The 26174-nt window shown below is 41.2% G+C and overlaps 1 protein-coding gene and 1 non-coding gene across 16 annotated transcripts in view; both read right to left on the reverse strand.

Annotated features, from left to right (window-relative positions):
- The window catches only part of nfia (nuclear factor I/A), a 678190-nt gene that overhangs the window by 63231 nt on the left and 588785 nt on the right, over positions 1-26174 (reverse strand). The gene's annotated exons all lie outside the window — the stretch shown is intronic.
- Positions 793-899, reverse strand: LOC129701325 (U6 spliceosomal RNA). The gene has a single exon (XR_008724180.1). It is a non-coding gene; the product is annotated as a U6 spliceosomal RNA (small nuclear RNA).

Consider the following 26174-nt stretch of genomic DNA (forward strand, 5'->3'; position numbering starts at 1 on the left):
TGAGAAGCTCCTGCTGAACTGTGCAAGATGTGGGGCAGAGAAAGAAAATACAGATGAAGATTAGTTTGTCATATATACTAGAATGCAATGAAATTCACATGAATCTTACAGAGTAAACAGCAGTAATGATAAACACAATAAATGCAATGACGAGTGCAAAACAGCAGAATGGTGCAAGGTTGAAGCGTAATCCAAATTTGTGCAAAATACATCACAGTACAATAACAGAATAATCAAATGAAGTAGAGATAAGGGTAACAGTATGTGGCAGCATATCTGGGAACGGGGTTATAACCATATAACAATTACAGCACGGAAACAGGCCATCTCGACCCTTCTAGTCCGTGCCGAACACATATTCTCCCCTAGTCCCATATACCTGCGCTCAGACCATAACCTTCCATTCCCTTCCCGTCCATATAACTATCCAATTTATTTTTAAATGATAAAAACGAACCTGCCTCCACCACCTTCACTGGAAGCTCATTCCACACAGCCACCACTCTCTGAGTAAAGAAGTTCCCTCTCATGTTACCCCTAAACTTCAGTCCCTTAATTCTCAAGTCATGTCCCCTTGTTTGAATCTTCCCTACTCTCAGTGGGAAAAGCTTTTCCACATCAACTCTGTCTATCCCTCTCATCATTTTAAAAACCTCTATCAAGTCCCCCCTTAACCTTCTGCGCTCCAAAGAATAAAGCCCTAACTTGTTCAACCTTTCTCTGTAACTTAGTTGCTGAAACCCAGGCCACATTCTAGTAAATCTCCTCTGTACTCTCTCTATTTTGTTGACAAAAAATATGGAATGCTTCACGAATTTGCGTATCATCCTTGCGCAGGGGACATGCTGATCTTCTCTGTATCGTTCCAATTTTAGTATATGTGCTGCCGAAGCGAGCACAATTTGCGTGTCATCCTTGCGCAGGGTTATAATGGAGATGATTGGTTCAGGAGTCTGATAGTAATGGGGAAGACGCTGTTCTTAAGTCTGGACATCCAGGCTTTCAAGCTCCTGTATCTTCTCCCAAAAGGTAGAAGATAAAAAAAGAAATGGTCAGGGTGGAAAACATCTATGATGATATTTCTAGCCTTTCTGATGCACAACTGGATGGAAGGAAATGATGAGATTGTGATGGTCAGGACTGTGTTCACCAGTTGTCATACCATGCTGAGAAGCATATTTTCTATAGCACATTTATGGAAGCTTAAGAAAATCTTTGTCAAATGCCAAATCTTTTCAAACGCATAAGAAAGTGAATACACTGATGCGTTTTCTCAGCAGAAGCTGCATTGATGAGGAGGGGATTGTATTCACCCCCTCGTTTCATTAAGTCAACAACCATTTTTTTTTCATCCTGTTGACATTAAGGGCTCGGTTTTTACCCTTACACTATGACACAAATGTTCTTAATCTCTTCCCTGTACCTTGTCTCAACATTGCTTATCTGGCCAACGACAGTGGTATCATCAGAGAACGTAAAGATTACTTGCTCGATGCCCTGTACACTATGCGTCAGGGTGGAGGAAACGTTATGACCAATTCTAACTGATTGAGGTCGGCCGGTGAAGAAGTCCAGCAGCCAGTTGGAGATGGAGACCGATAACAAATTCATTATTTCAAACCACTTCATTATGGTCGATGTTAAAACTACTGGGTGGTAGTCATTGAGACAGGTCACTTTATTTTTCTTAGGGATTAGACTGATGGAGGTTTCCTTGAAGCAGATGGGGACAATAGACTGTTGTAGTGTGAAGTTGAAGGTGTCGGTGAAGACTGTGGTCAGTTGGTTGATGCAGGTTCCAGAATTCATCCGGGAACTCCATCTGGGCTGGCTGCTTTCCGAGAGTTTACTCTTGTAAAAGCAGAACTGACTTCTGCCTTCAGAGTTTGAAGAAGGGTCTCGATCTGAAAGGTCACCCATTCTTTCTATCCAGAGATGCTGCCTGTCCCGTTGAGCTACTACAGCATTTTGTGTCTATCTTCTGCCATCGAGATGTATAACCGATCTCTGAATTCCAGATCAGACTTGTAGCGCAAGAGAATTTATATAATAAGAAAACGCTTTCTTTAGTATTTTAGAATTCTTCAAGTACATATTGCTGCCCAAAAATATTATATACTGAGAATAATGTTATTGCGTCACGTACCATATAAATGAAAAAAAGTTTACCGGTTATACTTATGATAAAATGCTGTAATATGATTCAGAAATCAATAATTCTGAACATCTGAAAACAATTATTTCTAATGGAATAAATTTTGAACACTGCCAAATATTTTAGAAGTTTTACAATTCAACATTTATGATATTAGTTTACACTTAAATATTTTCATGGAGTAAACTGGAGATTAGTTAATGTGCTACAGGGACCCTGAAGGGATTTCAGAATGTTACAATCAGTGCTCTTCCAATCATATTGTAAAATATTCCTTTTAATGTTTTTTTTTTCCCCTCATGGTTTGGTTTCCATCAGATGTTGTCTGAATTTGATGCACAGCATGCTATTCAGCATTATAAATAGTTTAAACAAGTCTACAAGATCCAGTTGGAAAGACATTATTTGGTCATTCTCCTACCAAAAATTAGAAGTTGCATGACTGAAGAGACAAGAATTGATTGTATTCACATCATTTGTATTATACTGCTGCCCTCCACTCACTGCTTTTATCCAGACGCATTGCAGTATCCTTGGTCAGAATTTTTCAGGTGCTTCCCCTTCTTGGGTTACATTATAAGTTAGCCAAACAAGGCAAAATAAAATCCTTTAGTTACTCTACAAAACCATCTCAGATTGGTGTGAATCGAAGAAGACGCATCTCTCCACTCACTCACTACTCCTCAATTCAACTTTGTTATCAAATGCACGTTAGTTGTGGTGCCGTTGTGGTCTTTTGGACTGACCTCTTTCTTATAGATGCTCTGACAGCAGCCCAAAGGCACCATCTCATACCTTCCTGTGGACTACGACTCCACTAACAAAAACATGCCAAACCTTCTCACCTCCCATCTTATCTCCTGTAAGAATATCATCTTCTCAGTTTCTCTTCCGCCACATCTGCTTTCCCAGTTGAGGCTTGCCACTCGAGGACATCTGAAATGTTGTAGTTGATGGAGCCCTCACACCCCTTTCCCAGACAGAACAGAGATAGTATTCCACTGGTCCTCAACTTTCACCCCACTAAGCTCCATATCCAGCATACTATTCTTTGCCTGTTCCAACAGGATCCCACAACCAGTCCCATCTTCACTTTTCTCACCCTTTTTACTTTCAGCAAGGACCACTGTCTCTGTGATTCCCTGGTTCCTCCACACCCACCTATCTCTGTCTCCTGATATTTTCCCCAGCAACCGTAGGAGGTGCAAAACCTGTCCCTACGCTTACTCTCTCACCACCATCCAGGGACCAAAACAGCTCTTCCAAGTGAGGCAGTAATTCACACACACCTCGTCCAACATTCAGTGCTTGTGATGTGGCTTTGAAGGACGAGGCAACCATTTTGCAGATCACCTGTGCTTTGTCCACATGGGCCCATGTGGACAAAGCACCTCAGCTCTCCTTTCCATTCCCACTCCAACCTGTCTGCTCTTGGCCTGCTCCACTCCCTGGCTAGGATGTGCCCCAATACAAACTGGAAACAAACAGGATTCCATACTGTACGTTGATAGGCTACAGTCCATAGGGATGTACACTGAAGCAAATGAATTGAATCGCTAGTCTATGCTTTTTCTTTCCATTCAAAGAAGCAGGGACTACAAACGGCGGTCAGCACCATAGTTCACTTACTTCCAAACTGCAAAGCCATGAGGAGGAATAAGGCCCGTGGAAATTAAGCACCTTGAGTCACTTCTTGAGACATATCGGGAACTTGGAATTATTCATGCCTATCGATATCATGCAGTGACTCCAGCTTCAATGGTGATGCAGTTAGACTTTACCCCAACACTCTTTTGGACTGTCAGTTGCTGCTTGAGCTGAGCAGGTTTCAAATTGCTGTTGCTCTCTCCCCTAAGGGAAATTATAATAGCCAGCAGCACATGTGGAAATGGGAAATGTGTAGCATCAAGGAAATAATGTCTTCACATTGCAGTCCTAAACTGAATTTAAATGTACTGCTGTAAATTATTTATACTGCAGTAATATTTCCCATCTAGTTTCTTGACCAAGCAAGGCATAAATCATTTTAAAAGTGCTATTAGATATGAAAAAAAATTATATCAATGCTGCATCCATTTGTCGATAATGGCTGTACGGTATATTATAGAGCCGGTTAGGTCACACGTTTAAGTAGGAAACACTATTTATGAATTAAAACTTCTGGGAATCTAGCAATTAAAAATAATTCTGCATTCTAATCCAATAGCAAAGTATTTAACAGTGAGACATAGATGTCTAGAAATTGGATTAAAGTGTATTAAACCTGGGCAGCACAATTAACCCACTCATATTTGCAGATTCAATCATGATCCTCCTACAAATGTGCAGGCACATTCGAGTTGTGTGTTGTGGTGAAGATCCCCATCATTACCACCACAATTTGCCACATCTGTGGGTACATTCCTGTGCTAATTGATGCCAGGGCTCCAGCATTCTCTGCAGAGCCACAGCACTGCTGTGTTAGTGGGAATAACTGATGGAGCACTGCAGGGGAAGAGGATTTCAATATGGACATGGACATTGTGCAATACTGTTTGATCTACAGACATGGTTATGGCAGAAATCAAGCAACATGTCCGCTACTTCAGGTGTGCCAGAAGGAACTAAAAGGTGCGGTTTGCAGTTGCATACGAGGCAGCAGCAGTGCTTGGGATGATTCAGTTCACCCTCTATGTCCCACTGCCAAACTGGAACAATGGCTTGAGGTATCACATGCTTCTTCAGGATAAGTCAAAGTAAATGCTCTCGTTTTATTCTGCTTACATTCTGAATTGGCTTCACCACTTCCCTTCCACTGCCCACCATCATCTTCCTCCATCCTAGACATCCCCTCACAGATAAATAATGGCAACCATTATTACAGTTGCACTGCCTTCTCCTTTCTTTGCAGCTCTCCCTCTCTCTCTCTCTCTCTCTCTGTGTCTCTCTGTATAGTCTTTTCTTGCTCTTGCATAGTCTTTTCTTTGACGGGATGGCACACAAACATAAGCTTTTCATTGACTTAGGCCATGGATCATGATGCAGTTGATGGTCGGATTAGTAACTTAGATCTGTAGGTATGTCTGTATCTTTACAACACATCCTTCCCTCAAATCAATTAATTATCTCTAAATGTACTGACCACTCTGCCTAACACCAACACGTCCTCACTCTTGCAATGCACTGCTTTTTGTTATTATCATTCCTAAGCCTAGGGACCCTCAACTTTTCCCACTCCCCCTTATCCCAATCAGCCCTACCCCAAGAGAACCACTCAAGAGAGGAGAGATAGCTTATGTCTGTCACAGGCAAGTGGCATCGTAAGGATTGAGTAAGCTGGATAAGAGCCTCATGTTTCATCTGGAGAGATATTGGACAGTCCTGATTTGCAGCCGGACTAGAGAGATAGTGAAGCATGTCAGGTCACCTGTCAGGAAAGCCATTAGAAAACAATTTGATAGAGGATAGGGGAGCATGCATGGGGAAGCTGATATAGATAATGTGGAAATTCTTGCTGTACCGTTTGGCTGGCATGAAAGTAGGAGATGACAAGAAACATGGGGGAGTCTTGCAGGACCTTCCAGACTGGAAGTGGTACATACACTCCACAGGACAATGAGCGATGGAGCAAGTTTCAACTTTTGTGAGTGTTGGGCTAAAGCACCCAGAGTCTAAGTGCCTCCTCTTCGTAGTCTGGCGGCAGGCTGCAGTTCTGCAAAAAAAGTGAACCGAGAGCAAGCACAAAGAACTGCCTTACAGGTGTTTATTGTCTGTATTGGAATGGATCTGTTGACATATGCATGATCTGGTTATGGCAATTATATGGGTCCAGTCCCAGAGCAGCTTCACTGCAATATACAACATGACATGGTGTCAGGATAGTCCACCAGTAGATTAAGGACAATGTACACATCTGTATCACACACCGCCTTATTCTGACACTGTATTCGCCAGATAATCATGTCAAAGCTATCCATAGTGCACACACGAAAGGTGACACAGAAAGCGGTAGAGATTTATGAACATGACAGCAGACAGGCAGCACAGTGAGCTTGAAGACTTTCCCAAGAGGAATCACAAAATGGTCTAATTACTCTCAATGTAGAGTTAGCGACATGGAAAGTTAACACCTTTTTTGGTTCATTTTCAACACTTGGAAAATCTGTTTTATCCTGCAAATAGCCAGCAGCTATGAAACAAAGCAATGTGGACCAATTTCACCAGACGATGCTGAAAATGAATGCTGTATGGCTTCTAATGTCACTCTGCACATATCCTGCAAATCTAAACTCTTGCCTGTTATGTTATGCCAAGCATTATGACTGAAATTGCTGGATCAAATCATATGAATTATGCGGCATTCAAATGCATAAATTCCATCTAAAAACAATGATTTGTAGTCTCACAGTTCCTCAAAACAAAACATTGCGATTAGCAACTTTTAGGTGTTTCTATTAAAAATATCTCACTGCTGCGGTTGTGTTCTAAAACATAAAGCAGCGCAGCCAAAAACATCGATTCACATTGATTGTGGCTGGTCTTTGCCTGACCCTCATGGAAGTTGAGACATGCTCCATCACTCATGGAGGCTTTGGAGAAGGTGCAGAAGGGGTTAACCAGGACAAAAGCATATACAATTATAAGAGGCAAAGATACGGTAGACAGGACTTTCTTCCCCAGGGTGGAAATGTCAAAGATTAGAGTGCATAGCTTTAAGTTGAAAGGGGCAAAATGTAAAGGAGATGTGTGGGGCAAGGTTTTTTTTTACAGAGTGGTGAGTGCCTTGGACGCAGTGTCAGTGAGAATAGGGCATGAACAATATGGGCAGAAGGGTATGTTCCTGTGCTGTACTGTTCTATGTTCTATCACACATCTCTCAAGTTTACTCCAGAGATGGTGCCAAGTTCACTGATGGCAGCAGAAGTTATAATTGGGGTGAGGACCTCAAAATGAGAGTGAATAACAACTAGGATTTCCAGCCTAATCTTTATATAACGAACATTAAACAATTCTGGCTCTGACTCTGATGTCCACCTTGTGTGGCCCCCTAATACTCGAAACTGGATAAATGGTTTTTCGATGTGGAATCAGAGAGTGCCCACTGGCTGTTTAACACTATTACAAATTATCTTCAAAAGGCAAAGGGGATTGATGGATGAATCAAAGGCCAGCAGAATAGTTAAATAGCAAAACTGAAGCCTCCTACTCCTTTAGCTTTGTCATCAAAGATATCACCGACTGAATGATAAGTGTGAGGTGCTACATCTTGATGGGACAAATCAAAATAGGACGTACATGGTAAATGGTAGCGAATTGAGGAATGCAGTAGAACTGAAGGATCTAGGAATAACTGTGCATAGTTCCCTGAAGGTGGAATCCCATGTAGATAGGGTGGTAACGAAAGCTTTTGGTGTGCTGGCCTTTATAAATCAGAGCATTGAGTATAGAAGTTGGGATGTAATGTTAAAATTGTACAAGGCATTGGTGAGGCCAATTCTGGAATATTGTGTACAATTTTGGTCGCCAAATTATAGGAAAGATGTCAACAAAATAGAGAGTACAGAGGAGATTTACTAGAATGTTGCCTGGGTTTCAGCACCTAAGTTACAGAGAAAGGTTGAACAAGATAGGTCTTTATTCTTTGGAGCGCAGAAGATTAAGGGGGGACGATAGAGGTCTTTAAAATTATGAGAGGAATAGGCAGAGTTGACGTGGATAAGCTTTTTCCATTGAGAGTAGGGAAGATTCAAACAAGAGGACATGATCTGAGAAATAAGGGACAAAAGTTTAGGGGTAACATGAGGGGGAACTTCTTTACTCCGAGAGTGGTAGCTGTGTGGAATGAGCTTCCAGTGGAAGTGGTGGAGGCAGGTTTGATTTTATCATTTAAAAATAAATTGGATACAATACAATACAATACAATTTATTTGTCACTTGAACCTCATAGAGGCTCAAATGAAATGTTGTTTCTACAGTCATACACACAAGAAAAAAAGACCCAAGACACAACACAATTTACACAGACATCCATCACAGCACATCTCCTCCTCGCTGTGATGGAAGGCAAAAAAACTTATCTCTCCCCTGCACTCCCCATTCCCCTCCCGATGTCAGAGTCAAAGCCCCCGGCGGGCGATGGCAATTGTCCCGCGGCCATTAACGCCGCGCCGGGTGATGCAAGGCCGCGCTCCGGGTCTTGTTGTTGGAGCCTCCGGCGGGCGCTAGCAAAGTCCCGCAGCCGTTGAAGCCACGCCGGGCGATGATGTAAGGCCCCACTCCAGGTACTCCTCGACCCCGCGACTCGGGCAAGAGAAGTCACCGTTGCGGAAGCCCCGAAAAGCGGTCTCCCAGCAGGGACCCGCGGGCTCCCGATATTACTGTCTGCCAGACCTGCGGTAAGCCTCCGAATCTCCGGGGGTCGGGTCACAGCAGCTCGCCACCACAGCTCCACCCGCTCCGAACTCGGCCAGCTCCATGATGGTGAGTAGCTCCGCAGCTCCGCGACTGGAGCCCCAGGTCGTTCCTGCTAGAGGCCGCTCCACGTTGCAGCCCCAACGACAACGGAGACCCGATATGGAAAAGGTCGGGTTCTCCGTGCAGGGGAAAGATTTTAAAAGTTTCCCCCCCACCCCCCAACACACGCATACCCCATCAAAAAAAAATAAAAACTACATTAAAACGGGACAAAAAATAACAAAAAGACAGACGGACTGCAGAGGCCGCTGCGACGTGAGTCGCGCCGCCCACCGAATATATGGACGGGAAAGGAATGGAGGGTTAAGGTCTGAGTGCAGGTAGATGGGACTAGGTGAGAGTAAGTGTTCGGTACGGACTAGAAGGGCCGAGATGGCTTGTTTCCGTGCTGTAATTGTTATATGGTTATATGGTTATATGAATGCTCAGTTGCTTCCTGTGATTCCTGAACTCTTTATTTCTGGCCCTCAGACCTCTGACAGCAATCCAACTTGCACATAAACTTCCTCATTGGTTTGTCTTCATAATTTTGTGATTCATTTATCCGTTTTGCAGAAACTTAACAAAAAACAAATCTCATTTCAATTGCACAAGAGAAATTCCACACAGATTAGAATACAATATGTACACAACTTTGGATTCAATTGACTTCAAAATTCAGGGAGCTTTTAGGCCTGTGTTAGTTGTCATACGTGCAAATTGCTGAAATGTTGTAAACTCTATCCCTGTAAACCAGTGGTTCTTAACCTTTTTGGCCCCATGACCCCATCAGACATTCTTGGTCAGTACCGTGACCCCTGAAACAAAAATGGAAAAAAACAGCCTGATTTATTAAAACATGTCTGCCAATGCTCAGTCAATGAGATGGCTGAAATTGCTTTGCAGCCATCAGGCGATCAAAACGAGGACGAATGCTCGACAGCCAGCATATCATGTCAGCGTCGATCACAAGCCTATTGCGTACCTTCATTTTCACAGTTACCATGGTTGTGAATCCAGCCTCACAGCGATAGATTGAGGGGGACTGGACCAATAGGGTCAGGGCCCTCTTTGAAAGAACAGGACACTCCTTCACCTTCAGCCAAAACGTGGCGAGCTCTTGTTCCATGAAGTCACTCTTGAGCTGCGCATCTTCACGAATTCGGTAAAATTCAACCTTCGCAGTCACGTCAGTATTGCTGATGGCACCATCTTCAATGGAAAAGGGTCGGATGATCCTTACCACATCTGAAAGCACTTCTCGAAGTCCAGGAGGGAGAGTCTTCATCGCTAAAGCATGACGATGTATCATGCAGTGGGTGAAGGAGACACGGGGAGCGACATCCTTCACGAAGACTTTCAAGCCGGATCTGCAACTGACCATGGAAGGTGCCCCATCTGTACACACCCCAACAAGGCGTTCCCAGCCAAGCTCATGTTTGATGGGGAAGGTTTCCAGCATTCTGAACACATCTTTTCCCCGATTGGTAGTGGCCAATGGCTCCGAGAACAGGTGCTCCTCCTTCATGGCTTCTCCATCTAGGTAACGAACCTAGACTAGCAGTTGGGAACATCTGTTGTCTCGTCCAGTTGCAGTGAATACACTGGACTGCTCTTCACTGCGCTAACTACTTGCAGCAGAATATCATTACTCATATCTGAGATTTGACTTTTGACTGTCATTCGAAAGGGAAATCTGCCTGAACTTGTTTGACTGCTGTTCCCCCAGCACCAACTTTGCTGCTTCGAGAAGGCATGGCTTGATCAGCTCTTCATCGATGCTGTGAGGTTTCTTAGTCTGTGCGATTCAATAAGCAATCCGGGATAAAGCCTCCAACACTGCTTCATTTTGATGAGCGCAGTGACCCGTCAAATCGATGCGGGAACCATTGAGTGTGGCTTCTTTTCGTGCGAAATAGTCCACGCCTTTCCCTGCCAGGTTGCTGTGACAAGACTCCAAATGGATCTTCAGTTTGCTGGGCTTCATGCTCTCATGGCTCAAAACCTTGGCACAGATAACACATTGTGGCTTGACCACTGATTTTTGAACAATGCTTGTGAAGCCGAACTTGAGAAATGTTTCACTACACGGGCGCGTCTTGGAAGACATGGTTCACAATACACACAGTTCGTGTGTGTATACGGAGGGCCTCAGAGGAATTTTATCAGTGGGTACAACGTTTCTTTCAGGCCCCCTTCCCTTCTCCATTAGTCATCCTGTTTTTATCCACTACGGTTTTATGCCATGACCTGTCAGGCAAAGAGGGGTATGGAAGATGAGAGAGGGGTGGAATGGAGCGCTCTGTTGATTTTCTGCATTTGAGGCTTTATGCTCCTATACTCCCTCCATGATAAATATAAATAAATATAAATAAAATAAAAGGATCAGAAAGCACATTTGTTTTGAACATGGTTGTCTATGCTACAATACAGATAAGGAGAAATAATTCACATTGAAACATCCTTTTATATTTCAATGCAGATCAGATCATCAGAAGACATCACTGTTAGTAAAAAGTAAAAAAAGGTATATAGGCTTAGTATTTACTTTAAATAAAGAGCGTTCCTGGCCTTTTTTGTGAACATTTTCAAATCACAGCATGAAAAATTATTTTTCTGGCAATGTTTGATTCAATACTTAGCCTGGCCAAATCCACACAACATTCCTGAGACATTGTAGACGTTAAATAATTCTTAATCAGCTTGAGTTTGCTAAATGACCTCTCGCAGAAGCTAGTCTTGCTGGATTAGTTAAGAGTATTCTTAAGCTAACACAAACATTTGGAATCAGGTCACCAAGTCTGTACTCTGTTAACAAGTTCAACAGATCTAATGTTTTAACAGTGTATTTACAAAAATCACCCTCCCACTAACATTCACACTCAGACACACACTCACTCACCCACTCACATACACCCACCCACACCCACCCTCACTCACACACCCACCCACCCACACACAACCACTAACACACACCCACTCGCACACACCCCCACCCCGGAAAAACCCCAAACGACCCCATGGGGGTCACGACCCCAGGTTAGGAACGGCTGCTGTAAACCAGTGGAGCCTTGAGTTTAATTTCCTATCTTTCTGACAATTTCAAATTTAAATCCATCCATCTGGTTTCACTTCTCCCACAGTATTGAAATACCCCAAAGTCACAAATGGTATGGTTTGCTTTGTGATGCACACCTCCTCATCTCCCTTCTCAAAACTCCTCTTATACTCTACATCTAAATAGGACCATCTTCTCTTCATTCCACTCTTCTTATTCTAATCATAGCCATAACATTTCTAACACAGGCTGGTATTTCCACTTTAGATGTTAAAAAAGCCTTGCTAGTATCTTGCCTAGTCTTCTCTTCTTAAATCACCATGCTGCCTCTTTGTAACGTCATCTAAAGACAATGGAATCTACAGCCACACTCACCACTGAGCCCAGCTCAAAATTGAAGATACATGATAGACACAAAATGGTGGAGTTACTCAGCGGGATGGGCAGCATCTCTGGAGAGAAGGAATGGGTGATGTTTTGGGTCGAGACCCTTCTTCAGACTGATGTCAGGGAAGAGGGAGATACATAGATAAGGAAGTGTACGGTGTGAAATCAGGACAAAGGGAATCGAGATCAAGGAAAATGTAGAATTGATCATTGTCAGCTGGGTGAAGGTAACAAAAAAGCAAATGGAGATAAAGCAAAGCAACGACAGGTGCTGTTTTACAAAAAAGATGCAAAGTAACTCAGTAGGTCAAGCGGCATCTCTGGAGAACATAGATAGGTGATATTTCGGGTCGGGATCCTTCTTGAGATCTTCTAACTTATGGCCCTGTCCCACGGTACGAGTTCATTCCAAGAGCTCTCCCGAGTTTGCCCTGATTCGAACTCGGAGATTTACGGTAATGGCCGCTCGTCGGTACTCGGGGCTCTCGTGGACATTTTTCAACATGTTGAAAAATCTTCACGAGTCTTCCAGAGCTTACCTGCCGTTAGCGAGTCTTCCCCAGTACCTGCCGTTTGCGTTACGAGCCGCTAAGAGACGTCCCCGAGCTCCGACGTACCTGCTACATTCATTCTCCGTGCTTACCACGAGTTTGATTTTTTTTTTTAACTCGGGAGAGCTCTTGGAATTAACTCGTATCGTGGGACAGGGCCATTACTCCAGCAATTCATGTCTTTTGGCTTACTATTATTGCTGCTTTTCCATCATCCAGCCTGTAATGAGCCACACTGAAGATGAAACCAATTGTTTTTGCACTCACTTTGACAACACCAATTTGTACATAAATAAATAGTGCTTTTAATGTAGTAAAACATTCCAAGACATCACAATTTATCTTTCTATCCAATGTCTCAATTTGAACCACACTATTTATAATCTCACCATTCTATTTGGCACGGAGCTATGGTTTAATCTTTATTTCTCTTGTTTTGTACATTTGTACATCCAGTTTTATACATTGCAAATTCATGGCGCTGTCTTGATTCTAATCTCATTTTTCCTCCTTGGTCTGCATTCTGAACTATACAAAATAATTTTCTAATTCTAATCTCTTAAAACCTTTCCATTTTAAGAGGACAATTAAATCACCTCAACCATATGATTAAAGGGAAAACATACCAGGTCTATGGTAAGTGAATACCTTCTATGTGGGTGGAATAATAAATGGTCTCTTTGCAAAGCATGGGAGTGCAAATGGCATCGATGGAACTCCAGTAAAAATACAAACATGACAAATACACATTTTCCAATTTAAAATAAAATAAAAAATTTAAATGGACAAGCTAAATATCTTCCGTTCTAAATGAAACTATTCCACAGATAAGGTTACAACCAATTGATTTCTCTAACTTTAAGTAATCTTTGCTTTCCCTCTCTCTCCATCTCTCCCCCACACTAGTTCTCCAATTAGTTTCTCTGTCTTTCTGAATAATTTTATTGTTTGTATGCCTCGTTGTTCACTTTCCTTTTAGCCAACAATGAACCATTCGACATTTCCTTGATCATCATCTGCTTTGATGTGTAATTTTCACACCTTACATTATCTTTGTGCCCTTCCATAACTCCAGTTTCCCTTCCCCTTGACAGTCTGAAGAAGGGTCTCAACCCGAAACGTCACCCATTCCTACTGTCCCGCTGAGGTACTCCAGCATGTTATGTGTATATTTGGTGTAAACCAGCATCTGAATTTCCTTCCTACATAAAGATGTATTAAGGTTAACATGCCTGAACAAAGCTGATCCTATTATGTGTCTTGGTTCCAAATCTAATAGAAATCATGGAAACCAGAAATTTACATTCAGATTTAGATTTGTAAAGGAAATGAACCTGATGTGCATCTTCTTTCCAGAGACTAGCTGGCCTAGACCAAGAGGCAAATGGCTACATGATAGCCAAATGATATTGTGTGCATATTTCCAAATCAACAAAAATCTTCCAGAATATAAACTAATGGAACGCTTCCAAACAAGACCTGACTATTACAAAAAACAAATAAAGTATTTTTATCATCGAAATTGAGACAAAATTTGTACTTTATTTTACCAGTTTATTTTGGAGTTATTAATTACTATACTTTTAACATTCAATGTGTGTCGAATGTTTGGATGCGAAGGGACAAAAATGTGGTCTGAGATGCCACTTCTCCATCTCTTTAGGGTACTGGTGCCTTTTCAACCCACCAGAGACAAGGTTTTTTACATCTGTAGCGGGGACACTTTAGAACTTGCCAAGCATAGAATTACTACATTCAAAACCTCATAAAACACACATCCATGAAACACACACCATCAACTAAGCATTACACTTCCTTCCACTCATAATCCCTATGTTTGCCCCTTTTACATGGGGATTAGGGAGAAGCCATCCCACCAATAAACATTGTCAGTTTGGTTTGAAAGGCAACGCATAACTGGAGGCAACTGTGGAAGATTCAACAACATGGTGAACCATTATCAAGGAACTCAGTTCACTCTAGCCAAAATTTGGAGAAGCAGAAATGAGATATAGTAGGAAGTATGGCTTCAAATTAATACTTATCAATCCCAAATCTTTCTAAATTATTTTCCATATTATTTCATAATTTAACTCTGGCAACACTAGCAGAAAACCTGATGATGACAGCATAAAAAGAGCTCTGCTGAATCCTTCTCCCACCTCCCCCTTTTTGGTGGTCCTATTTCATCAGCAGTTTGGTCAGATGTCTACCTTCGCTCTGATGCCTCATTTCAACACAGAATATTGGGATAGTAGGAGCAGCTTGTGGAAAGGTTAGCAACACGAGTCCAATCTTGGGGGAGAGTTGCATCACAGCAGTCTCAGCATGGTGGAGTCCCGCCACAGGTGTATATTTTTGGATTTTTATGCACTTTGGCCATGAATAGAATACCATAGTTGGGGAATTCCCCTAAAACCGGGATCATGTAGACGGCTCCATTACACGTCAACTTTGTAGTCATAATCAATGACGCAAGATTTGATTTGTTTTTTTTGTCAGAAAGGGACAAGGCAACCTCCACCCCTTTTCCTGCATATCTCTCAGAAGATGTATTGAAATAATATATAGCATGACCTTCACCTCCAGAGCTATCTCCCGTCACCCAGTCTCATTTTGACAAGCACACTGACTGAGAATAGACACAAAATGCTGGAGTAACTCAGCGGGTCAGGCAGCATCTCTAGAGAAAAGGAATAGGTGATGTTTTGCGTCGACACCCTTATTCATTAGGAGAGTCAGGGGAGAGGGAAACTAGAGGTATGAAAAGGTACCAAGAACAAATGAATAAAGGTATGAAAAGAACAAATCAAAGCTGGCGCCGATGATCAAGGAAAGGTGGGAGCCCTCAATAGTCCAAATCATCTTTGATTTGTTTTTTAAAAACCTTTTATTCATTTGTTTTTTGTACCTTTTTTCATACATCTAGTTTTCCTCTCCCTTGACTCTCGATCCGAAGAAGGGTCTCGACTCGAAACGTCATCTATTCCTTTTCTCCAGAGATGCGGCCTGAATATTACTCCAGCAGCTTGCATGCTTCGGTAAAGCATCTGCAGTTCCTTTCCTACACACACTGATGAGAAACTCTGTCTTGAACTCGACTCCACAATCTCTCTATGTGCCGACCTCAAGAACACTGTGAGCCTGTGCACATGTTACTTTTCATGGCACATTCTAAGTTCATTAAAATAACGTCAATGGTGCCAGAAAATGTTCCAGCGGAACTAGCAAATCTCAGTACAGTAAGCACTTAGGAATGTGCTCAGTGAATTCAAGGCTGCCATCCAGAATCCCAAGGATCCTTCAATTGCTTCTATTCCACCAGCTGTAGTGAAATGATAGTCAATCCTACAACTGATGGCAGAGCTGGGAAGGTCAAACTAGAATTTTCCAGACTAAGAAAATCCAGATACCTTCATTATAGATGGGTTCCTTTGACTCTGTCTTAAACACTCCATGTCCACAACACTTGGTAATCCCACATTAAAATGAGAATCAATGCCAAATAAAACTGCTGACTTTTGCAATGGATGTTCAAACCTCAATTAGATTTAATGTTGGGCTGAAGAAACATGTCCATCTAAACCAAAAGACATCTATCTTTATGTTACAACACAATCTATCTGTTTAAACCTGTTCCTCCTCATGTAACTCAGACAATAATTTCCTTTTAAAGGTGTTCTACCTTGGACACACTTTTCGCATAATTGTAATTAAATATGATTTACAGAGTTCAAGCAAAAGGAGAAACAATAATTTAGATTTGTCTTCAAACCGCAGGCAAGAGTTAAAAGACAGGGCTGAAGTCCCAAATAAATAACTTAAGCTACACTTTCTTTTCATTGTACCAAATGCATTGTGGCAGCCACATTTGCTGCATCTGTGAGCTGTCGTGCCAGATGGCAGTAGCAGAGAGGACAGAGAATTGCTGATGCAGCACATCGCCCCCTCTTTTTCATGTTTAAAGCAGTAAGATGACACTACATAAACAACATAAAAGCTAGAAGTTGGGGCTACAGTAATTCACTTAACATTTGGATGATTTATGGGGCTGTCACTGCAGTGTCTTGAAGTCTGTAACTCAAAAGGTTACAGAGTAGATGTTTCATTCAGTCAGTTGTTATTGGCTGTTGGAGTGATGTTTTCATATTACTTGGGGAAAGAGAAAGTGGGACGAGTTGATGAATGCCAGAAAACCTACTGAACAGAATATGTATCAGCAACAAAATACCCGCCTTCCACATTTGAACATTTTTTATACGCCTTTTTTGCAAGGGAGACGGAATATTAAAGTAGGAAAGTTATGTTATAGTTGCTGTAGTCTCTTCATTTCTGAAGGGATACACATGCACTGAGGCAGTTCAAAGAAGGTTCACTAGGTGAATTCATGGGATTAAAGAATTGATTGAGAGATTGAGCAAACTGGACAACTGGATTCAATAAGATCGCATATGCTAAACATTGGGAGTGCCGAACATGATGAGTATGAGTACGCCATCTTATTGAAACTAAACTAAACTGAGCAACTGAACAGGCTGAGAGGAAATTTCCTCTTGTGGAGAATCTAGAGCTGGGGGCAATATTTGTGAATATTTGGAGATGAAGAGATATTTATTTCCTTAGAGAGCTGGGAATCTTTTGAATACCTTATCCCGGACAACTGTGGAGCCTGAGAAAGACATATGCCTGGATGACAAAAGAAACAAAGAAAAGGGGAATAGACGGGAAAGTGAACTATTTCTTGTGTATTTCTTGTGTAATTAAACTTCAGCCAAACATTTCGATTTTCACATTTTTAAGCAATTTGAGCTGTAGGGAAAATAAACTACAGGAGAGGGATGTCTACCATAGGAAAGTGTTTTTTTTTTTCGTTTTGTCAGTTTCATATAAATGTGAACATTACGAATGTAAATTATGTATTCATGCTGTGATACATTGAACAAATTGCCCCTTTGATTGAATTTCTGAGAGTTACTGGGCCAGCCATGTAAATAATAAAAGCATTTTGTCTGAGATGTCATTATTCTGTGTTTTGCTACAGGATTCTCAGACAGAAATGCCCATTCATAATTATGTTACCATGGAATGATATTAGCACGTGCAACAGGTTGTGGAGAAATAATCAAAAATGTAAACAGAAATTGCTGGTAGAACTCATCAGGTCAGGCCACACCTGAATTTTATCATAAGGTCACACATCATTTTAAAACAATCAATACTCAAGCTTAACTATGCCAAATGCCATTACATTAAACAATTTTTTTTCTCAAAAGGTTAGCACTAAATTGACATGTTGTACACCTACAAACATAGATCCACCCACAGCCTGTTTTGTACAGTTGAAATCAGAACAACAGTGGTGCTGATTTCAGAAAAGGTCAGATAGATGGGATGGGAACACACTACCCACACACATTTTCTTCAAATCCAGGGAAATGGAACTTAACAGTTTCATCAAAATGATAAGAACTTCAGATGCTGGTTTACCAAAAAAGACACCAAGTGCTGGAGTATCTCTTAAGAAGGGCCCCGATCCAACACATCACCTATCCATGTTCACCAGAGATGCTGCCGAACCCACTGAGTTACTCAGCACTTTGTGGCTTTTTTTCATCAAAATGAAAACTTGTCTGAAAGGTTAAGTTATGACAGCAGTTTAAAAAGATTCATCCTGTATGCATTTGATTACAGAAGATTAATAGGTGATATAATTGAGGCGATTAAAAGGATTACAGAATTATATTAGGTAGTCAGGGAAAAACCATTTCCTCTCGTGAGAGAATGTGAGAGCAAGAGGGCGTAACCTTCCTGTGCCCTCCATAATGTTTGGGACAAAGACCCATCATTTATTCATTTGCCTCTGTACTCCACAATTTGAGATTTGTAATAGAAAAAAAATCACATGTGGTTTAAGTACACATTGTCAGATTTTAATAAAGGCCATTATTATGCATTTTGGTTTCACCATGTAGAAATTACATCAGTGTTTATACATAGTCCCCCCCCCCCCCCCCCCCCCCCCCCCCCCATTTCAGGGCACCATCATGTTTGGGACACAGCAATGTGTTGTAAATGAAAGTAATCATGTTTAGTATTTTGTTGCATATCCTTTGCATGCAATGACTACTTGAAGTCTGCGATTCATGGACGTCACCAGTTGCTGGGTGTCTTCTCTGGTGATGCTCGGCCAGGCCTGTCTTGCAGCCATCTTCAGCTTATGCTTGTTTTGGGGCCTAGTCCCTTTCAGTTTTCTCTTCAGCATATAAAAGGCATGCACAATTGGGTTCAGCAGGTGATTGACTTGACCACTCCAGAATTGACCATTTTTTTGCTTTGAAAAACTCCTTTATTGCTTTAGCAGGATGTTTGGGATCAATATACAATAGACAATAGGTGCAGGAGTAGGCCATTCAGACCTTCAAGCCTGCACCGCCATTCAATGTGATCATGGCTGATCATCCACAATCAGTACCCCATTCCTGCCTTGTCCCCATATCCCCTGACTCCGCTCTCTTTAAGAGCCCTATCTAGCTCTCTCTTGAAAGTTTCCAGAGAACCGGCCTCCACCACCCTCTGAGTCAGAGAATTTCACAGACTCACAACTCTCTGTGAGAAAAAGTGTTTCCTCATCTCCGTTCTAAATGGCTTACCCGTTATTCTTAAACTGTGGCCCCTGGTTCTGGACTCCCCCAACACTGGGAACATGTTTCCTGACTCTAGCATGTCCAAACCCTTAATAATCTTATATGTTTCAATAAAATCCCTTATTGGAGCGATAGGAGCGAAGAGATCCTTCTGCAGTTGTACAGGGCCCTAGTGAGACCACACCTGGAGTATTGTGTGCAGTTTTGGTCCCCTAATTTGAGGAAGGACATTCTTGCTATTGAGGGAGTACAGCGTAGGTTTACAAGGTTAATTCCCGGGATGGCAGGACTGTCATATGTTGAGAGAATGGAACGGCTGGGCTTGTATACTCTGGAATTTAGACGGATGAGAAGGGACCTTATTGAAACATATATGATTATTAAGAGTTTGGACACGCTAGAGGCAGGAAATATGTTCCCGATGTTGGGAAGTCCAGAACCAGGGGCCACAGTTTAAGAATGAGGGGTAAGCCAACGGAGATGAGAAAAAACTTTTTCACACATTGGGTTGTGAATCTGTGGAATTCTCTGCCTCAGAAGGCAGTGGAGGCCAATTCTCTGTATGCTTTCAAGAGAGAGTTGGATAGAGCTCTTAAAGATAACAGACTCTGGAGATATGGGGAAAAGGCAGGAATGGGGTACTGAGTGTGGTTGCTCAACCATGATCACAGTGAATGGTGGTGCTGGCTCGAAGTGCTGAATGGCCTATTCTTGCACCTATTGTCATTGGCACAACTTTGGTCATCATGTTGATAAATAGCAATAAAGGTTTCCAAAGGTGATGCAAAGACTGGAGGAAAGACTAGGTGCTGAGCACTCTCTTATATCTGCATTAAGGAGGCAATTACAAACACCTGTGAAGCCAAGTATCCCAAACATTATGGTGCCTGAAATGGCGGGGGAGGGGAGGCTATGTATAAACATTGCTGTAATTTCTACAAGGTGAAACCAAAATGTATAAAATTGGCCTTTATTAAAATCTGACAATGTGCACATTTACCACATGTGATTTTTTTCTATTACAAATCTCAAATTGTGGAGTACAGAGGCAAATAAATAAATGATGGGTCTGTCCCAAACATTATGGCGGGCACTGTAAAATTAGAGCTGAACTATTTAGGTTTGTTGGCAGCAAGCATTTCATTACACAAAAGGTTGGTGAAGTTTGGGACTCTTCACCAAAAAAAGGTGCAAAGCTGGGTTAATTGAACACTTACTAAACATGACAGGTTTTAGTTGCCAAGGGTATGAAGGTTAAACAAAAATCTAGGTGTTGGAGATTGAATGGTCATGATTTTAAGTTTCACAACAATTGTTGCATGTGATTTTTAACATCGTGATACAACAATTCGACAATCGCCTCTCCTATGTCAGGTATGGTGATATGGAAGAATCTGAATCCTTTACAGATGTTGATGCTGCAGTTCACAGCAGCAGCGTTTAACCTCGTCATTTGAGGATATACTGCAATCGTCATTTGAGGATATACTGCTCATTTATGAGACTATATTTCAGAAAAATTTAGTTCAGGAGTTACACAGTCAGCCCAATGCAAATCAGTTTTTCCATGGAACATATATTGAGAATGATGGTGGTGACAAAGTCTTTAGTATTCTCTGAAGGGCAATGCAGATATATTTATTAATTTTGAGGTGAAACAGCAAAACTGGAAAAATGAAAAGACTAAGAAAATATTGGATTGTCTGAATGAAAACGTGAAATCTGATTTGTTTTCTTGTGAAATAAACTATTGTGACAATGTTGTGCTTAGTAAAAGCGTTGTATATATAGTGTATTTATTTAATCTGTCTGCTTTGCATTCGGTATGAAGACAGGCCCCTGTCTCTTCAGCATCTTACAAGACACCAACACATGTAATTGCAAATAACAATCACAACCACCCCTCTTCAGAAGTTTGTTGTGGGCAAACAAATTTACCCAGCCTTATTTATCATTCGACAAGATTAGTGTAATAAAGGTTTTTAATTATGTTTTACCTTGTAATTTTGACCTATAGTATAAAACTATGTTAGCCTGGGTTCCCAAAATAATTTATCAGCAGGAGAACCTCCTGTTAATCTATGATTTTGCTCCTTCAAGAAGTGCAGTGGAAACAAATATGAAAACATAAGTGTATTGAATAGATTGGTCAGGTTAGTAATGACTATCTCTTAAATATATTATCTATCAACTGTACACAGAAAAGACCAAGGTTTTTTTAAATTAATTTATAGAATATGAGTATCTCTGACAAGGTTAGCATCTCTTATTGGCCTTAAAGAAATACTGGTGTAAACCACCTTCTTGAACCATCAGTTTGTTTTCCAGTCAAGTGGACTGCTTTGTCCTGAATTTACAGCATCCGTGGCTTTAAAAGCTTTTTGCTTCATTTTTCTCAATGTTTTGTTTTCTTTTTTAATATTATTTTTCAAAAGTAAAATAATCTGTCAGATTTACTGGTGAAAAAGCAGATCGCAAAGGGTAAACATCAAGGGATGAAGTTACTACCTATTTGCTGAACTGATTAGATGAATCCTGCTTTGAGGAGATTCAGAACATATGAACAATGGATATTGTTCGTATTGATTAAAAACAGAAATACAATTCAATAATGTATTACATTAGTGATTTTTGCAAAGTGGTCATGGAATTAAGATGGATTTGGGCACAACAGAGATGGAGATATGGTTGGAAGGCAGAAATGAAATGATAGAAGCGAGAGGAAGTTACTGGGACTGGAATGCGATGATTTTCAGCAGCAGCTACTTTACAACCATCTTTATTTGATTGTAAACATGAATTTAGGAAATGAAAGAACAAATTTGATAGTTACCATTTATTGTAAATGAAGGAAAGTAAGAGGAGACGGTTTGTCTTATTTGTATTTTGGGAAAAAACTTATCAAAGATTTCAGAAGTACTGAGGTGGTCAGGATAGACAGTTAGGCATCAAATGCAATTCAATGTAGAATATTGCAAATAAATAATTATGGGATGGGGCAAGAAGGAAAACAAATCCACATCATTTATTAAAGGGGCAGATGAGTAGTGACATTCAAATACTTGCCTGTGAAATACACCATCTATGAAAGGAAAAACAAGTGAATATTTGGTTTTGTAATTATGGACAATATATAAATGTATTTGTAATATGGACAACCCCCAGTAGACATAGTACATTTCTTCAATTTTTTGCTGGGCTTCTGTGGGCTCCTGATGAATGGACCCAAAATTCCCAATGGTGTTTCAATGCTCCTACTCCATTTTAAGCAATCCAGGGGCAAAGATTCCCATGACCTGATGAGGAAATTCTGACAGTTTTCATTGAATTGCTTCTACCGTCCACCCAGTATCAGTTTCACGGTTCTGGTGCTGGGCACGCGAATGATGTAGCCTTACAAATTAGAACTGGCTGAATATAGTTGGAATCTCAGTACTGGATGTGTTGATTTGGAGGATTTTGCAGAGACTACTTTTGTGGTATCTCTCCAGTGCATGATGTGCCTGATATGATTAGACATTGTTTCAGAAGGTAAGGATCATTGTTGCCCAGCAGAACATGAGCTTTGTGCTGGGTTTAAGATCTTGAACTCCAAACATTCTTTTTGTCAGATGGCCAAGGGCTGCATTGCTGCACTGAATGGTGAATTTCATCATTGATGTCTGCCTTCATTGAGAATTGGCTCCTGAGATATGGGAAGTCGAGCTGGTTGCCAGGGATATTTATTATCAATATGTGATGTCATTCAGTCTGTCAGGTTGGTGATGGAGCTATGTTTTGTGGAAATAAGCTATAGGGCCCATCTTTAAATGTTTCAGTTACAATGTTATCAATAATGTGTAGGTCAATTCTGGACATACAGCCTTTCATGCCATCAATATACATTGTTGCATTATTTATGCACAGCAGGGGAGAAACTTCAGGGGTAGCTTAATAAAAATAACAGAGATGATTACAGCAAGGATGATGCTTCCCCTCTCTGCACAGACGAAACCCAGGGGCCACAGTCTCAAATATAGGAGGTCGCCATCCAGATTGAGTAATTATTTCAGTCAAAACATAGAAAATATTCAGAATCTTTCATTATGGGTGGCTGTGGAGGTTCAGTCACAAAGTATATTTAAGAACATGATTGTTAGATTTTGGAATATTAAAGAAATCACAGGATATAGGGATGGCACAACAAAGTGTCGCTCAGGTAAAATATTCACCACAATCCTATTGAATTGTAGAACAGGTGTAAGTACAATGACTTGCTACTGCTTCATTTTCTCATCTTGTTGTTTACCATTGCCAACTACATGTATGTCAAGTCTCCAGCAATGTTGAATATGCCTTGACTTGGCCAATATCTAGCCAAATAATAAGAAAGGTCACAACATGGTATTACATGACCTAGTAATCATCTGTTAAATTCAACACTTAAAAGAATGGTAGAAACTCTAATCTTACCAATGATGCTCAATAATCTACTGTTTAAAAAATCAAAGTAAGGGTTAAATAAGGGTTTCTATGCCATTGGAACCATGAACGCAATTTGGTCTTTATGCTATGAGCCAGTAAACATAGAAAATAGGTGCAGGAGGAGGACTTTCGCCCCTTCGAGCCAGCACCGCCATTCATTGTGATCATGGCTGATTGTCCCAAATCAATAACCTGTGCCTGCCTTCTCCCCATATCCCTTGACTCCACTAGACCCTAGAGCTCTATCTAACTCTCTCTTAAATCCATCCAATGATTTGGCCTCCACCACCCTCTGTGGCAGGGAATTCCACAAATTCACAACTCTCTGGGTGAAAACGTTTTTTCTCACCTCAGTCTAAAATGGCCTCCCTTTTATTCTAAGACTGTGGCCCCTATCTGGACTCGTCCAACATTGGGAACATTTTTCCTGCATCTAGCTTGTCCAGTTCTTTTATAATTTTATATGTTTCTATAAGATCCCCCCTCATCTTTCGAAACTCCAGTGAATGCAAGCCTAGTCTTTTCAATCTTTCCTCATATGACAGTCCCGCCATCCCAGGGATCAATCTCGTGAACCTACGCTGCACTGCCTCAATCACAAGGATGTTTTTCCTCAAATTAGGAGACCAAAACTGTACACAATACTCCAGATGTGGTCTTACCAGAGCCCAATACAGCTGCAGAAGAACCTCTTTACTCCTTTACTGAAATCCTCTTATTATGAAGGACAACATTCCATTAGCTTTCTTCACTGCCTGCTGAACCTGCACGCCAACTTTCAGTGACTGGTTTAAAAGGACACCCAGGTCTCGCTGCACCTCACCCTTACCTAACCTAACCCCATTGAGATAATAATCTGACCCCCTGTTTTTGCCGTCAAAGTGGATAACCTCACAATTATCTATATTATACTGCATCTGCCACGCATCTGCCCACTCACTCAACCTGTTCAGATCACCCTGCAACCTCCTAACATCCTCTTCATAGTTCACACTGCCACCCAGCTTTGCGTCATCCGCAAACTTGCTAGTGTTGCTCCTAATTCCCTCTTCCAAATCATTAATATATTTGGTAAACTGTTGCGGCCCCAACACCGAGACTTGCGGCGCTCCATTCGCCGCTGCCTGCCATTCTGAAAAGGACCCGTTCACTCCTACGCTTTGCTTCCTGTCTGCCAACCAATTTTCTATCCATGTCAACACTCTACCCCCAATACCATGTGCTCTAATTTTAGTCACCAGTCTCCCGTGCGGGACCTTAGGCTTTCTGAAAGTCTAGATACACTACATCCTCTGCCTCCCCTTCATCCATTTTACTTGTAACATTTTCAAAAAATTCCAGAAGATTAGTCAAGCATGATTTCCCTTTCATAAATCCATGTTGACGTGGACTAATCCTTTTACTGCTATCCAAATGCCCCATTATTACCTCTTTAATAATTGACTCCAGCATCTTTCCCACCACTGAAGTCAGGCTAACTGGTCTGTAATTCCCCGTTTTCTCTCTCGCTGCTTTCTTGAAAAGTGGGATAACATTAGCTATCCTCCAATCCACAGGAACTGATCCTGAATCTATTGAACATTGGAAAATGATCACCAATGCGTCCACTATTTCTAGAGTCACCTCCCTGAGGACCCTGGGATGCAGACCATGCAGACTAGTAGAGCAGCATAATCCCTCTGTTAGTGTCAGAAGAAAGATTCAGAGGTGAATTTACCCAGAAATGTCATCCCATTTGCTTTAAAGCCTATTTGTACAAGTCCCTTTGCAAGCCATTACACTTTCCTTAATTGAATGAAGTGATTAACCATTCCCTGACATCTGCAAGGATACTTGGATAACAAGTCTTGCCCAACCAACCAAGAAATGTTCTATGAATAGGTACAGCACAATTGGTATTAGCATATTAAATCTACTTGCTTTTTTACAAGTCAGGATATGCGTACATCTATACCTCAAAGTCACAAGCCACTGAAACAATTAACTTAATCTATACTGTCCTTCGACGTTAGGAATTAAGGAATCCAAATCAAATCACTATAACATTTTGATTCGCATTGAGTTTAAATTAGGGCGTCACGTGTGGGAAACTTGACCTATGCACACCATTATATTTACATTTTACAAATAAATCCAGTTGTTTGGTGCATGTATTATTAATTTTCTGAGTCAATTAACAATGGTTAGAAAATGGACCCAACTTCCTAGTTGTGAATCTGGCACATTTCCGTTCTACAAGCTTGAGGAATGCCTTGCATAAATTGCACATCTAATGATGTCATACAGTGGGCAGCAGCAGTTTATCTATTTACTGAAAGATATTGACTGTGAAAGGTGACCTACGATCTGCATTTATAGCTCATTGTAAAATAAGGAGCAAATTCCACAGCAAGTTGGCAAAGAGAGGTAAATTGAAAGATCCCCACTGGGATACTGCTCTGCCCACAGCTTCTATCAGGCTCATTCATCTGTGTGCTCATTTA

The sequence above is a fragment of the Leucoraja erinacea genome, chromosome 10 (genome assembly GCF_028641065.1).
Source record: "Leucoraja erinacea ecotype New England chromosome 10, Leri_hhj_1, whole genome shotgun sequence".
Taxonomy (NCBI): domain Eukaryota; kingdom Metazoa; phylum Chordata; class Chondrichthyes; order Rajiformes; family Rajidae; genus Leucoraja; species Leucoraja erinaceus.